The following is a 16,170-nucleotide window of genomic DNA, read 5'->3' on the forward strand; positions in this document are numbered from 1 at the left end:
ATATGTAGGTGCGGTGATTCGTAGCTTGTTCCTGTTGATCTGACTAAAATCAAGCTTCGTAAAACGACGCGTCAAATCTCGCTTAATGCCGAGAAAGTCTAGACTTTTCACTTTCTGCCGAAAGTAAACAACTCAAGGCCCAGGCGAAGCCGCATGGTACAATCGTGTGCGGACATCTTTCAGAGGACTACCGCCCCCCATAGTCTCTGCCTCCATTTTCACCTCTCAAGGTGGAAGGACTATTAATTCTTATACTAACTTAGAACTAATAGCAAATTAGAAAAAATATAAAAAAACTAATTTAATGTATTATAATTAATCCCACTCTGTGTCAGAGAGATGGGAGAACAATAAAACAATGCCTTCCACTTATCTGCACTGCTGCTGTAGGTAGCAGCAGAAACAATAGCCTGCTTCACTGGCGTCGCCAGAAGCAGCTACTTCACTCGCCGACAGTAATCGCCTTGGATCCGTAGGTAGGCACCACACAATAGACACGCACTACCGAACAAAACCCGCGATGAGACACAGCACACACGTCTGGCTCGTTCGAACTATCGACACGGAATGTTCCTTCTTGCTTCTTCCTACTTCCATCTTCCTTCTCCCATCTTGCTTCTTCCTTCTTTCTTTTCCCTTCTTCCTTCTTCCTTCTTCTTCTTCCTTCTTCCTTCTTCCTTCTTCCTTCTTCCTTCTTCCTACTTCCTTCTTCCTTCTTCCTTCTTCTCTCTTCCTTCTTCCTTCTTCGTTCTTCCTTCTTCCTTCTTTCCTTCATCCTTTTTGCTTCTTCCTTCTTCCTTCTTCTTTCTTCCTTCTTCCTTCTTCCTTCTTCCTTCTTCCTTCTTAATTCTTTCTCCTTCCCCGTCCCTCTTCGTTCTTTTTTCATCCTTCTTTTTTACATTTTGTCCCTTTCAACTTATTGTCGGTTTCGACCTTTTGTTCAGTTCAACCTCATAGCCTTTCGTCTCTTTCGAGGTTTCGTCACTTTCGACATCTTGTTCTTTCGACTTTCTGTCCATCTGGACGTTTTGTCCTTTCGAGATTGCGCGGCCGGTAATAAAGTTAATTAGTTCAGTGCGTGTTGGCTCTTGTTTCGGACGGCAGAACGATCACGCGATTTGCCGAAATTTTGTGTTTTGCGCGGCCGGTAATAAAGTTAATTAGTTCAGTGCGTGTTGGCTCTTGTTTCGGACAGCAGAACGATCACGCGATTTGCCGAAATATTGTGTTCTGCATTGCGTGGCCGTCAGTGCCTGTTTTGTCGTGTTTCTGCTCAGTAAGCCGATAGTTCGCGCGGCCGAGTGAGTAAACAATTGGTGCGTGATCGGACGTGTTTCAGGTAGGATTTAGAACATTCGTAAAATCCGAGTTTTTGGTTCTGATTGTAGACTAAAATAAATACTCCCCCTAAAAAATTAGAAAATTCCCATAAAAAATAGAAAATTGCCAATAAAGAAATCAGGGTATGAGCAATAAATAAATATAAAATTTCCACAAATAAAACAAATTTTCCATAAACAATTAAAAATTTTCCACAAAACAAAACTAAATTAGCACTTTTGAAAACAAAAATTGCAATTATAAAAGAAGAGTTTTCCATAAAAAAATAAAATGTTCCACGAAAAAAAAATACAAAATTTCCATAAATAAATCAAAATACATACATTTTTTCCATAAAAAAAATAATTTTTTCCATAAAATGATAAAGAGCAATAAAAAAAAGAAAATTTCCATAAAGAAATATAAAACAGCAATCAAACTGTTCTTTTTTTCCATAGCTGAACCTTGCTTTAAAAGCATTTAAAGTTCATGTAAAATTTCATCAGCCTTATTGCTTTCTTGTATTTTTTATGGAAATTTCTTATTTTTTTGATTGCTCTTTATTGATCATTTTATGGAAAACATTATTTTTTGGAATTTTTTTTTTATTTTGTGGAAAATTTTGTAATTGTTTATTGCTAATATTGATTTATTTATGGAAATTTTGTATTTTTTTCGTGGAACATTTTCATTTCTTTATGGAAAATTCTTCTTTTATAATTGCCAGTTTTGCTTTTAAAAGTGATTATTTATTTTTGTTCTGTGGAAAATTCTCAATTGTTTATGGAAATTTTGTTTTATTTGTGGAAATTTTATATTTATTTATTGTTCATACCTTGATTTCTTTATTGGCAGTTTCCTACTTGTTTAGGAAAAAATTTAATTTTTGATGGAAATTTTATTTGGCTGCCTTTTAATGTTCAGTGAATAAGTGTGCGGTTGAACGTGTTTTGTATTTAATGCAAAACATTTATAAAATTCAGGTTACTTTGTCCTCCTTTGGATGGTTCGTTATTGATGAATATATTTTAATATTTTTTCAGCATATACTGTTATTGACAAACGCTCTACAGGGGTTAGACAAAAAGGTTGAGATAGGCAAAATTTTGTCAAAGTTCAAATCAGCATAACTTTGCATAGAATGATCCAATTTTGATAAAATTGGGACCATCGGACGCGGAATCTTCTAGTACACTATCCCCATGCAAAACCTGAGATTGGCCATTGACCACCGGAGATGTTCCGGGTTTTCCGAGGGTAAGTTCAAGATGCATTTTTTCCTTTGCTTGTCATTTTATGTGACGTTTATTTTCATCATTTTTTATACTTTGTCCAAAAACTAGAACTAATATGCCGACGAATGGTGGCTGTAGATCGAGAATCCATCAAAACTACGCAGAGATACGGCCATTTCTGTAAAAACGGTCCCGGGAACATTATGAAATCATAACAGATCGGAATAATGCAAATATGAGTATCTAACTTCATGGCTTTGCGAAACGATGATTACAGAAACATTTCCAAAATGATAGTGTCCACTGCCACCCTTATAGCAGGTTCCAAGGGCCTTCCAGGAGGAGCCAGTTTTTGCACCATCTGGAACCATGCATATATGGGTATCAAAATTCATGTTTTTCCAAGACGATGAATATATAATCTATATTAAAGATACATTTTGAGGACTGTAAGACTCACTGGCCAATTTGTAACAGGTTCCGGATGTTCTGCGAAAGTTACATTTATTCAGGGTGTATGGCCAATCCCACACCGTTTTCGCGTCCGATGGTCCTAATTTCATCGGAATCGGATTTTTCTACGCAAAGTTATGCTGATTTGAACTTCGACAAAATTTCTAGAAGTTACGTATTGCTGGGTTTAGATTTTGGAAATAACGTGCTCAATTGTAAAATCAAACATTGCTTCAGATTTCAAAAAGTAGTCACCAGCTATGGTATAATCCAAGAAAAGTAAAATAACATAAAATTCCTCTTTTCAACCAAATATCATCATTGATAGATGATTGATACCCACTAAGGTTAACGTCTAGACTTTCAGGTAACATTTGATATCAATCGATTGATTCACCGAATCTTCAGCTGAAATTCAGACAAAATTCATCGACAAGTATTCTATAAGCTTTCGGAGAATCTTGGTTTTCGTCGCAAATATTTACTGCAAACTGATGCCACAAGATATACACCCACCAGTCGAATATTTCCAGTATGTACCTGCTGACTGCGCCTCATTTTTCACGTCTTACCAATTCGTGTTAGAGATATTTAATCAGCGTTTGTGGTACAAACACACCGATTGTCAGAGCGGCTTGAATAGTATTGCTTGGGTTTGTCTTGAACTTTACCATCGCAATACAGCAGCAAAATACTATCCAGCCTGCAAAATTTTAACTTGCAACAAGCACTTTTCTATCCCATTTGCATTTTGTCTGCACTTTGCTAAACGGGCAACCTTTCGTGGCGCCGCCAGCACACAACACGCCAGGTCGGCTGAAAAGATAGAAACATTATCCATTCGTGGCTCGTTCGTTTGGTCGGATGGTTGGTATTCGTCGAAAAAAAACCGTTCCACTGACTGAGTAAATCCACTGAAGGTAGCTGAACGACACAGCAAAAAAAAATGCACAAGGAAAATAAGGAAGAGACATCGAGTTACAGACGTTACAGAGCTCCATTCACCGTCACTAGCAATCGAGCAGCGAATGTCTGCATTGGACACCCAGTCGTAACTATCCTGAACTGTGCGCCAATTATCGTTTATAGTTAGAAACGTTCTCTCAACTTTCGAATCCGACGTTGTTGCAGGCCTGTATTTTATGCGTGTTTTTCAATTAGTGCAGACAAATTGCAGAAATTCAAGCTCATAATGACTTTGTGATATCGGTTTTGAAGGAGATTTATATTTTGCTTTCTCGTACACCATGTACGAGCAAAAGTCCATATTCGCTTCGCTAAAAAGATGTTTTTATTGATTCGCTGAGACCATAATGTTATATAGCAATGGACTCAGCTAAACGAACTGACATTGCATTCGACGTGGAATACTGTCCCATTGTTTTCTGAAAATTGTCCAGATGTAATTGCATTCCAAGCTATCTCAAATCACTGTTTTATGCAGGGTCAGCCCGTAAACAAAAATCAGAATAATTTTTTTTTTCGTTCAGTGCGGAATTGAATCCAGAATAGTATCCATCGCCCTGAAGTGCTATTTTGACATATCTTATGAACTTTCTTAATACAATTTATAATGCACTCTTTCTTTTTGCCTTTCTTGTACTTAGTATACGTAAATGCTATATGTTGGCAAACTTTTTATAGGAGGCTGTGTTATACACTCGATGAATTGAGGTGATATCTGTAGGGTGTGTGAACGACAATGTGCTCGTCATTCTTTTCAGGCACTTATCTTCAACCGATTTTTCCCCCAAACCCAAGCGATTTTATCGCCGCGTCGCCGCGATTCTATCGTTATACGTTGTAGGCAATGCTTGATTTACGCTTCCATACCAACAGTGACAGAATCGCTTTCGCGCGATAGAATGTCCGCTGACCGTCGCGTGCGTGTGTTTGGAGGAACCTTACTCGTGCAACAGAGAATCCTATCCACTGTTCTCATTGTTTTGAAAATGTTTATCAAATCCATGGTCTCCGGGAGTTATGGCCAAAATATAGATTTTACGCTAAACGTGTTCTAACTCAATTTTAATACACTTATCTCTAACTCAAATTACTCGCATAGCAGGTTGCATTCGACGGGAAATCCTATTCCATTATTTCCTATTGAAAATGGGTTTACTGATAGGTGTATTATTCAGTTTTTCGTTAAGAACGGAAATGAAAATGGTTGAAATGTTTGAATAATGGGATAAATGTAAGAGAAAGACACCAACGCCGTTTAAACGAGGCACGTAATTGAAATAATATCGCCCATCTAACGACTTTCTTGCTAAATAAAATCATCGTATTGAGGGATGTTGGTAACAAACTTTTGTTGATAGGACAGTAATTTCGGAAGAATTATTTTGAAAATAACGTTGAGCTTTGGGGGCCAACTTAAAACAAACTTTTTTCGGCTCCATTATGCAATAGAACTGATGTTTGATGATTCGATTAGACATTACACTATTTTACCGAAGCCAATTATTTTGCAGCCTAGCCTCGTTGTACAAGAAGAACGAATCCATTAACGATAAAAATAGACGTACATTCCTATTGCTTGACACTTTTTTGGTTCAACTCAATTGATGAGCTTCCAAGATTGCTCATTTCTCTGATAACATTTCTCCAATCAAATCCAGTTCATTCTTCGAAATGCCGTGTGAGAGGTGTGCTATCGAATGCTGGTTACAAGGTACGATGCAGGAAATTACTTTGCTTCGAAGGGCTTCTCACTTTGACAACGCTTTTTGTTCTTTATTCTTACATTTTACCTTTATCGTCAACAGTGATAAGTGATGGCTTATATGTTAAGAAAATCAATCGTTCTTGATTCCCTGGGCAAAGTGTATCCGTTGTACTTGCCATACATACTCATGCAATGGCGTGCATAGAAAGGCTTTCAATTAAAAACTGAGGAGATGCTAATAGAATTAATCAACTACCATGTGAGCTATTTAAACTGTGTGAGGCTAAAAGGGACGGTAATCATGAGATATCAAAACGACCTTTGGTATTTTTAGCAGTGTAGGAATATTTTCAAGAATGTTTACTATTGGATTAGTAGTTCGAGATCCGAACACTATGCGCTGTGGTAAATATTCTGAAAAACTGCGAAAATGTCTTAAAAGCCAGCGTAGTTTGCCTGGGCGTTATATTACCCAGTTTAATTATCAAAGTTTGGGAGATGCGATACTGCGCAGGAGTGGAGGTGTCGACCCATCTACAAAGCAGCGATAAGCTGATTGGACAACCACTGCGCACGTCACATTGGAGCGCCGCCCAGCAAAGTACTTCTCTCAAATTTTATGCGTCGACCACACCCAATTGCAAGGAGTTCGTGGGGCGTAACAGGGATTCACGGGCAACGCCCATCACAGAGCTGGTGTTCGCCGTAGATATTGCAGAAGCTCCGCGAATACAACGTATCCACACATCATCTGTTCATCGACTTCAAAGCCGCATAGGATACAATCGATCGGGACCATGGCAGGCTAATGCTAACCGTTTTCGGAAAACTGACGTGATTGAGACATTTGACGGAATCCAGAGTTGGCAGCTGATGGCACACTGATAGAAGCAAGCACAACGCTCATTTTATTATTTCACGCAGAAAGCCAAATCAACAGAATGACAATTATGCGCCGCCTCTGAACGAGTGGTGTGCCCCGAAACGCGAGACTGTAGAAACTTGATTCCGTCAGGGGTGACTCTTAATGACGGTGGATCGGTAATATGCGAGTTCGAGGTTTCAGGGGCATTCTCGAGTCCCTTCGAAACACGAGAGGGTTACGGCAAGGTGATGGTCTTGTCTGGTTGTCTGTTGTCTGCATTCAACATCGCCTTGGAGAGGGTAATACGAAAGCGGGATACACGAGTGGTAGCTGATTTGTCTAAGTCCTCCAGTTATTTGATTTCGCCACGAATAGATATTATGGCACGTAACTTTGAGAAGATGGAGAGCCATCAGACTGAAGAAGATAGGAACGGTTTCAATACCAGTGCTGCGTACCATTACGCAGATGGACGGTACGTGGAGGAGGCGAATAACCACGAGTTAGTCAGCTGTTGGGAGAACATCCATCGTTCACACGCGCAAAACGGATGATTGCGGTGGCGCACGTAGCCAGAATGTCGGATAGTAATCGGTGAAATATTTCGACAGTGGCGTAGCCAGAAAATTGGTCTGGTTTTCTGAACATTTTTTTCTCGGAAAAATTCTTCTAAAATGATGTCTCTGGGGGTTTTGCCCAAACTCACCCCCTACGCCACTGGTTCTCGACAACGATTAGACAGGCACAAGAAGGTGGAGTGCGCAGTGGGCAAGGTGAATCGATCAGGTGGAAGGCGACTTGCGGAATGTTAGCTTCTTGCTTTAAATTCCAGTTGAATGTTTGTGTCGTGTAAATTTGCTGAAGACTGACATTTTATCATAAAGCTATGTCCATTTAGAATCCGGAATAATTTTGTTATTGAGCGGACGAATGTGACGCTGAAAGAATTCCTTTACAGCGGTTTGACTACCTAGGCGCTCACTTGTTGGGTATGAATTTCACGATGTTTCGTGCATGAGTCAAAATGATTCCAGATGGAAGCCGAAAGGAGAGAAAAAAAACCTGCATACCCACGTTTATAATCCTGCTCATCGACATGGAACCTACGTCAAAACGGATTTCGGACAGCTTCTTAGTCAAAAATTCTGCATGGCGACGGCACGAGGAGTAGTTCCTGTGAAGTTTAAGTTTGCTTTTTGGACAAACTTGCAAAAAACAGATGATTTTGACAAGGGATATGCAGCTGTGAGCAAAGACCTGAGGTTTGGACGAATAAGAATGGACTCAGCTGTACAAGAGGAATGTCTCAAAACCGCGGTCTACCTTCCATAAAGCCCATAAAGGTCCCGAAGTTTTAACAGACATGGCTAGGTTGCCACTACAGCCGGAAGTCATCCAGGAGCTGCGATAATAACGAAGATTTCATCGATAAAACATAAACCACGAACTGCTCACAACTCTCTCCATCGAGACACTTTGGGCAGTAATTAAGCGGAAGCTTAGAAAAGTGGAAACAGCCTGGGATGCGACTCAGATGACCAAAATATGGAATCAACAAAGGAAGGAAGTTGACTCCGGAGGTGTGCAACTTTGATGAGAGGAATAAAGAAGAAGAAAAGGAATTTTTCATTAAAAACAAGAAGAAATTATTTGTATCAATATTTTTCCAAAGGCAGGAATACCTTGTTTTGATGTATTAACCTTATTTTACGTCAGTCCGTTACAGATATACAGATGATTTTATTATTCCGGATTCTAAATGGATATAGCTTGTGATATGTTGACAAATCCTGTCGTTTTATACGCTTGAAAGAGAAAGATTATTAATCACCACTAGAGGAAAGCTTAACTCATGTTTACAAAAATCTAGTTGACCCAGCAGACGATGTCCTGCATAGTAGGTGTTGTGATTTTAATTTTAGTTTACGATTTACTCGTGATTTTCTCATTAGGAAATATCATATAAACCCGTCGGAAACTATATAACGACAATATCTGCTGAAGGAATGAATAAATTCCATCTAGCCGTTTTCATTTTATTTTTATGTTCACTGAAGTGAAGTGAAGAAAGTAATTCATTTTGAATATTTATTTTATCTAAATTATAACAGGATTTATTTAGGATTGTTATAATTTTCTGTAATTTTAACTACGAACAGGACACAATTTATAACAGATTTTATTACAAAAAGGCATACCGTTTTGATTCATATTACAACACATAAGCACATTTTTTTCTTTATGGCACATTAATTAAAATAATTTATTAAATCAATTGTTTCCATTGCGTAGCGCAAGAATAAAGCATTCATATAAGCACTTGATAATATTCTATTGATTGTAACTATCAATACTTAATGATTTTATTCAGCCAATTGTTGTCTCAAATGCCAAACACGCATAGTAAAAACTATCTCATATTTAGAACACCACACAGTGTGTTGTAGATGGCAATGACAAAAATCACAACTGAATGTCAAAGGGTTTTTACACATACCTAACTTGGGAATGATTTTTCCAAACGGGAATAGCGAAAGTGTCACGTCAGGTTAAAAAAAATATAACAATTTTAAGCTTCTTGGAAGAAGAGTTTCACGTTTCTTGAAGGAAGGTTTCTGCGCCGTGTTGTCGTGGAACGTGCGTATTTTTGTTTACGCTGCATTTTCACTGTCCTGAGAGAGAGAGAAAGAGTAAGATGTTGAGAGATTGAATTGAATATTGCGTATGCTGAAGAGACTTGGGTATGGAAAGCCATCGTGTTGATCAGTGCATTCTTGTCAATTTAAAAAAGCTTTTTCAAACAATGTTTAGTGAATATGCTATTTTTAAAATGAGATGAACCTACGCAGTATAACATGGCTCACAAAATTCAGGATAAGTTGTTCCTTGTCATAAATATCAATTAAGTAATGCAGTCGTACGCATGTTAGGTCGGAAATGGGGTAAGAAACCCTGTATATAAAGTAGAATGGAGAAACTAAACTTTTAATTAGACTGACTACATCGTCCCCCCACAAAAGCACCGGCGGAAACTCTCATATGAGTTAATCTTCCTAACAATCAGTAATCGATTCCTATCTATCTCATGTTTTTTGTGAAAACTGCTCACTTAACATACAACCAGAGCTGAACAATATCAACAGCGGCTGATCTATTCGACATCTATTGCTTATTCTGCTGGCGTTTGTGGGCAGCAGCGCGTGAAGTACATTTCTGCATGTGAATAAATTTTTGCAGTTCCTCTGACCCACGTAGAGTGTGCGCCGCCGCGCCGCCGCCGATCAGTTTTTCATCGCCACCGCCGCCGATATTTTGCATCGGCGCGCTGCCTTAAAATTGTCACGCCGCTTATTCATAATTCTTCCACGCCGATACAAATTTGAATGTCCGAGAATTTTGAAGTGGAAGGAAATTCTAACATTCAATGGAATTCTTAAAATTTCATCCATCTACGTTGAACACCAGACATTTTTTCGTGAAGATACCAAAGATTTCATGTAACCATACAATTCTAGCTTGAAATTTTGAAAATCTCTGTAAAAACTAAGAAAACTTTGTGAATGCGAAGATTTCTATAAATCAAAAGAATTTACAATTGAAATTAATTTTTGAGACTTTGAAAATTTGGAGACCACAAAGCTGAAAGTTGTTTCGCCGAATATGTCGTTTAACCGAAAATACTATTTGGTAGAAGTTTGTACGAGCGAAAAGAGCAAATGGATATCTTGTTTTAATATTGTGAAATAATTCTATTATTACTTAACTTGATATCTTTTGATCGTTTTAACGGTAATAAAAAATGTATAGCAGAAAATTACTTTGACAGCAAAATCGAAAGCTATTCTTGCTGTCATGAGAGCAAATCGAAAACTAATTTTGATATTGGTTTCGATAACAAAATAAGTCACAGTTTGATGTCACATCATTGAATTTAGAATCTACAGCAAATGTAATTAACCGATTATCTATATTTAAAACAAATTATGAATCAATTTTGTCAAAATCAAAATATATTATGCACTCATTGCGTTTTCAGATCTTTGCTAGGTATCTAGCCCAAAGTTATTTGCCAGAAGTATTTGGTCGATAGTTTCTTTGGCTGAAAAAAAAAAGGTTAGCGAATAGCTCCAATCATTGAAATATTAGGTCGAAAGGCCATTGAACGATATGGACATTAGATCGGTCGTTCGGCTGAATTTGGTCATTTATATATTTTCAACGCATTAACGGAGAATTTTTGAGTTTCCGAAAATTTTTCAATTTTTTCAAGAATATTCATTTGAAATTATTTTCAGAGTTTCACGGGAAGTTGTTTGTACTTTAGGAAAATATACAGAATATTCACGGAAAGTTCCTATTGAGTTCTGTTGAGAATTATTTGAAATTTACAACAAAAAAAAGCTTTATATTTCTGGGAGATTGTGACTGGTAAAAGAGATGCTTTAGCGTTGACTACCCCAATCTAGATCATGGTTAGATGGTTAGTTTTTTTATTCTTTATTAGATTGATTTTTTTTCGCAGGGAGAAGTTCATAACCAGATTGGCATAGCCAACTTTAAAACAGATTTTTTTGCAATATCCAGGGGAGACTTTGACTCAAGAGAAAACTCCGCATTTCTCACGAAAAATTCTTTAAAGTTTCAAGAAGAGGGTTCAAATTAGATAAAATAAAATTTTGGTTTTTAACGGAAAATTGCTCGGAATTTTTATGAATGTTTTGGATTACTTCAGAAAATTTCTATTTTCGATAAGAAATTTTGGAAATTCCATTGAGGAAAGCGACAGAGGGTAATTTGACGAGAAACCGTTTGTCCTAAAGGTCGTCTGGCTGGAAACCATCGTTAGCCGAAATTGCCGTTTGGCAGAATGGGCCATTCAGCCGAAAATGTCATTTGACCATTGAACAAAATTTCGTAGCCTCTCTACTTTTAGGTCGATACGTAATGAGTAATCTAGCCAAGTACCATTAGCAGAACTAAGCGTTTAACGGTAACTGAACCGTTTGTTTGAGAAACTGCATATGTAACATTTTTGGCCAAAATGAGGTTTTTATATTCTGGATCCTCGTCCAAAAATACGTATTCTGGCAAAAATACGAAAAAAATTTTGTTCAGGAAAGTATGAAAAATTTGTTTGAGAAACTACATATGTCACGATACTTTAAGAGCAATTGTGGAGTACTGCTTATATTTTTGCACTGAAAGTGTCCCAGGGTAGAGAGTTTGCCAAAAACTATTGATCTGTATCGACGAAATCGAAAGATTCGATGCAAGTTTGTTCAAAAACAGTTTTTTGTTGTTTTCCCGAAATAGTGTAAAATGGACTTATGCAGTTTCTCAAACAAATGATTCAACTGTTATCTGGTCGAAACAGGTTTGACAGAAAATGTAGTTTAGTCGTAAGCGACGTACAGGAACATTTGGCCGGAATTTGACCGTAACAGTTTGTCCTAACAGGCTGAAAAAGTCGTTTGACCAAAGTCAATACCCAACAAACAATTTAAGCTGAATAAGCTAGTTTTTTTTTACTGTAGAGACTATTTTTGATTGAATAAGCGCTCTATCAGCCTACATTGCAATGTTTATTACAAAAATGCCGGTTGGTAATGATAGCTTGGGAAAAAGTATTTGGCTCAAAAATGTCCTGTCTGCAAAACAACCAACCAAAACAACAAAAGCGTTCACTGAATAGGTTATTTGAAGAAAATTCCATTTGGCGGAAGGATATTTTGCAGAAATGATATTTTCGTGTCAATGACTATTCTACCAAACGGCATTTGCGGTCTAATATTTATTTGGTTAAATGATTTTTCTTGAATTACCAGTTCGTCCGAATGTCAAACCAATTTTTGTCAAACCATTGACCTGATAATAGTTCGATAAACGTTCAATTCAGCTTAATGGGATTTATTAGATGACTTTGGCTTAAGCAGAGAGAGGTTACGAAATTTCGTTCAACGGTCGTTTTGACAAACAGGCCTTTTTGCTGTGAATGCTCTTAGCAACGGATGGACATTTTTGACTAAATTATCGTTCAATACTGACATTTGGTCGTATGGCCTGTTGGCCCAAAACGACATTTTCGGCCAAATGACTCTATTCTGTCAAACGACCATTTAGGTCAAACGGCATTTTCGCCAATTACTCATCCGGCAAAACGACCTGTTAGGGTAAATGATTTTTTCGGCCAAATTATCAGTTCGGCCGCTTGTCGCTTTCGGCAAATTAGGCAACTGTACACGAGCCCTTCCAATATTTTCAATTCCAATTGTCTGCCGTTTGGATTCATTTAGTAACGAATCATGGGCTTCGTGGCCGTGCGGATAGCGACGTCAATCGTCTAGACGCATGTGCTATAGAGTGTGGGTTCGATTCCCGCCCCGGTAAGGAGGACACTATTCGTGATCGAAAAATTCTCCACTGGTCCACTGGGTGTTATGTGTCCGTTGTCTAATGCTAGGTGTTATGCAACGTGCACACCAGTCAAGCAGTTTGACGAACATTGACTCCGCCCCCAAGAAAACGCTTCTTGCTGCTTGTTTGAACGTGTGTGAAGTTGTTCGAACAACCATTTGACAGTTGGCGGCTCGGTTGGAAAAAATTAAAACGGTTTGATTTTGCTGAGTTGTCGGGGTGGAGTCGAGGTTCGCTGAACATGTTTGAGCATTTGTAGTGAAGCTGCACAAACCCATACATTTTTTGATGGTTGATGCTTGAGTTGGTGCTTCGTTTGTGTGATATTGTTGGTCGAATAAATTGATTGTTCGTGTCGCTGTTGGTAAACTTATGCGATGTTTGAATAAACGAGAGGTGGAGTCAATGTTGGTCAAACTGCTTGACCGTGTGTACGTTCCATTAAGTGTTCAGTCTGTACGACCTCTGGTCGAAGACGGTGTTCCTGTCTTTATAACGAATCAAGCCAAAAACAAACAGACAAAATTCATCGCCGAATTCTTCCCACAGATAGCAAATGATGCCTAGCCGAGTATTTGTTTACATTCGGTTCGCTTACGAATGAAATCGCAATTGAGTGGTGAGTGATGATTCGGCACAAAGATTCAGACCGCAAAACGAATCATTGAGTCCAAAATGAATCAATCTTCTGAGTCCAACTCAGTTTTTTCTGCTGCACTTACTACTCATCGGTTCATTCTCATCTCTCGATTTCTTTTCGCACTATCTGTGGTTTCACTTATTCCTGCCGGCATTTCAGAGGTATGAATCGTTTGTTGTTCGCGTTGGGTTGAGTAGCATTCATTTGCAATCGTTGTTCGCTGATGGATTGGGATTTTAAATTGGTGTGGTTCGTGTGAGTGAGTGAGTTTTCCCATAGCTGATCACAAATCGATCATGATCTGCACTTTGAAGACAAATTTTCACGGCTCATCCTTTTTTTTTGTAAAATTGTAGTTTTGAAAAGAACCGAATTATTCTACATAAAGCGCCTCTCCGAACACTAATAGCAACAAAACCAAATCAGTATCTTGAAATAAAATTTCACATCACTGATACTGATGGCATCCATGCGGCAGCATCTCCCTCCGACGCGTGCTGCGGACGGAAACTTTCTGCGATTGACAAGCAATTAATTTTCGCTTTGAACTAAATTCTTGCTTAACCTTCCCTTTTAAAGAATGTTGGGTCCTGAGAAGAACCGAATAATATAAATAATGCGCCTTCCGAATCACCAAAAGCAACCACTCAATAGTCCGACGCGCGCTTGTGATTCTGCTGCCGAAGTCAAATTCCACTGTGGCCAAGCGATGATGATTTGTCTTCGATGAAAATGTATTCTACTCAACCTTTCTTTTGGAAAATTGAGGTTCTGAAAAGAACCGATTAATTACGAGTGATGCGCCTTCCAAATTAACTGTAACAAATTCAGATTCCGAACCATGCGAGAAATTTTCACTGGATGCCGATGACGCCGACGATAGTCTGTTTGCCGCTGAGCCGCTACAGATACAGCAAATATCACCTTCACTGTCATTTTTCTGTTCGCTCTCCGTGGATCCTAGAACCGAAGTGACGCGCGGGCGCGAAACACAGGTCTATTTATACCCAGAGAAAATGAAACGGAGGGTCAAAATGCCTAAAAGACTTATATAATTCTGATGTCCGTGTTGGGAATGCATGAACGGGATTGGTTGATTTTTTTACTGGGTAGGACAAGAATTTAAATTTCTAATACCTTATCGTGAATAATCAAAAGTTTCAATGAAATTGACAAATTGCTGAAAAGTTTCCCGAGTCGATTGATATATAAATTTCAAAAATCCATCGAAAGATAAAGGCTGTATTATCGTTCAAAATCTCACATCTTAAATTTTTGTAGTGATGGTGATATTAAGGAACTCTGCATACAACATTGCGTTGCTGCTCCTGTTGTGAAAAACAGACACAAACCAAAGCCAGGCTACTATGTTGAATTGGACTTTTCAGCAATGCTCTCTGAGTAGTTGATAATCATAACCAAAGGTTCGCCCTCCTTAGCCAAAGGGGCCTCCTTAGCCGTGCGGTAAGACGCGCGGCTACAAAGCAAGACCATGCTGAGGGTGGTGGTTCGATTCCGGTGCCGGTCTAGGCAATTTCGGATTGAAATTCTCGACTTCCCTGGCATAAAAGTATCATCGTGTTAGCCCATGATATACGAATGCAAAATGGTAACTGGCTTAGAAACCCGCAGTTAATAACTGTGGAAGTGCTTAATGAACACTAAGCTGCGAGGCGGCTCTGTCCCAGTGTGGGGATGTAATGCCAATAAGAAGAAGAAGAACCAAAGGTTCGCAGCTTTTAATAAGATAAATTGCTTATTATCGTAACGCGCAATCCTTGTTTAATGGAAGATTTTGATCCCCCCCTTTAAATGGGCTCTCCTCTCGCAAGCGCGTAATGGGAAAGCACCACAATCAGTACAATAAAAAATCCAATCAGCTCAAACATTCAGAGGAAATTTAGAATATGAAACAGAATCGATTCAGTGTGCCGGAGCAAAATCTTATTCTTAAACCAACTTATATTAGTTGCTACCATTCGCTCTGCAAAATAAATCGGTATTTTCTTTGGCGAAAATCATAATTAGTTTTAAGTTATTACTTGAAACAAGTAACTAATTTGAAAAAAGTGAAGTTTGATAAGCACCCCCATCAACATTTCGGGTTGCTCCTGTGCAGAAAAGTGTTTGAAAACTTGTCTTTAATTGCGATGTGCGAAGAGTGAAGTGCAGTGGTAACAGCGGAGCGATATAAATATGGCACGATACTGAGATTTATATCAGAAGTTTCAGCCAAATTACACAGGATTCAATGAAAATGTTCATTATGATGGAAAGTAATTTCTAAGCTATGAACAGGTTAGTAATTGAATTTTTAACTTAGTAGTTTGGCATCTGTATGTTGGTGGACAGGATTGAAGAAAATGGGGAGAGCCGTTAGCTGACGGTGACATACTGACCAGCATCGTGGTACTCTTCCAAATATGCCCTTAAAATAATTGAAACTATCCAAAAATAATTGACGTTTTTTTTCAATTTGTAATTTTGTTTTTGTTATTTGAACGAGTGAAATTTTTGTATTACAGTTATTTTGCAAGCTTTCCAAATATGAGGATTACTCTACGATACACAC

Source organism: Armigeres subalbatus, chromosome 3, assembly GCF_024139115.2.
Source record: "Armigeres subalbatus isolate Guangzhou_Male chromosome 3, GZ_Asu_2, whole genome shotgun sequence".
In the NCBI taxonomy this organism is placed as follows: Eukaryota; Metazoa; Arthropoda; class Insecta; order Diptera; family Culicidae; genus Armigeres; species Armigeres subalbatus.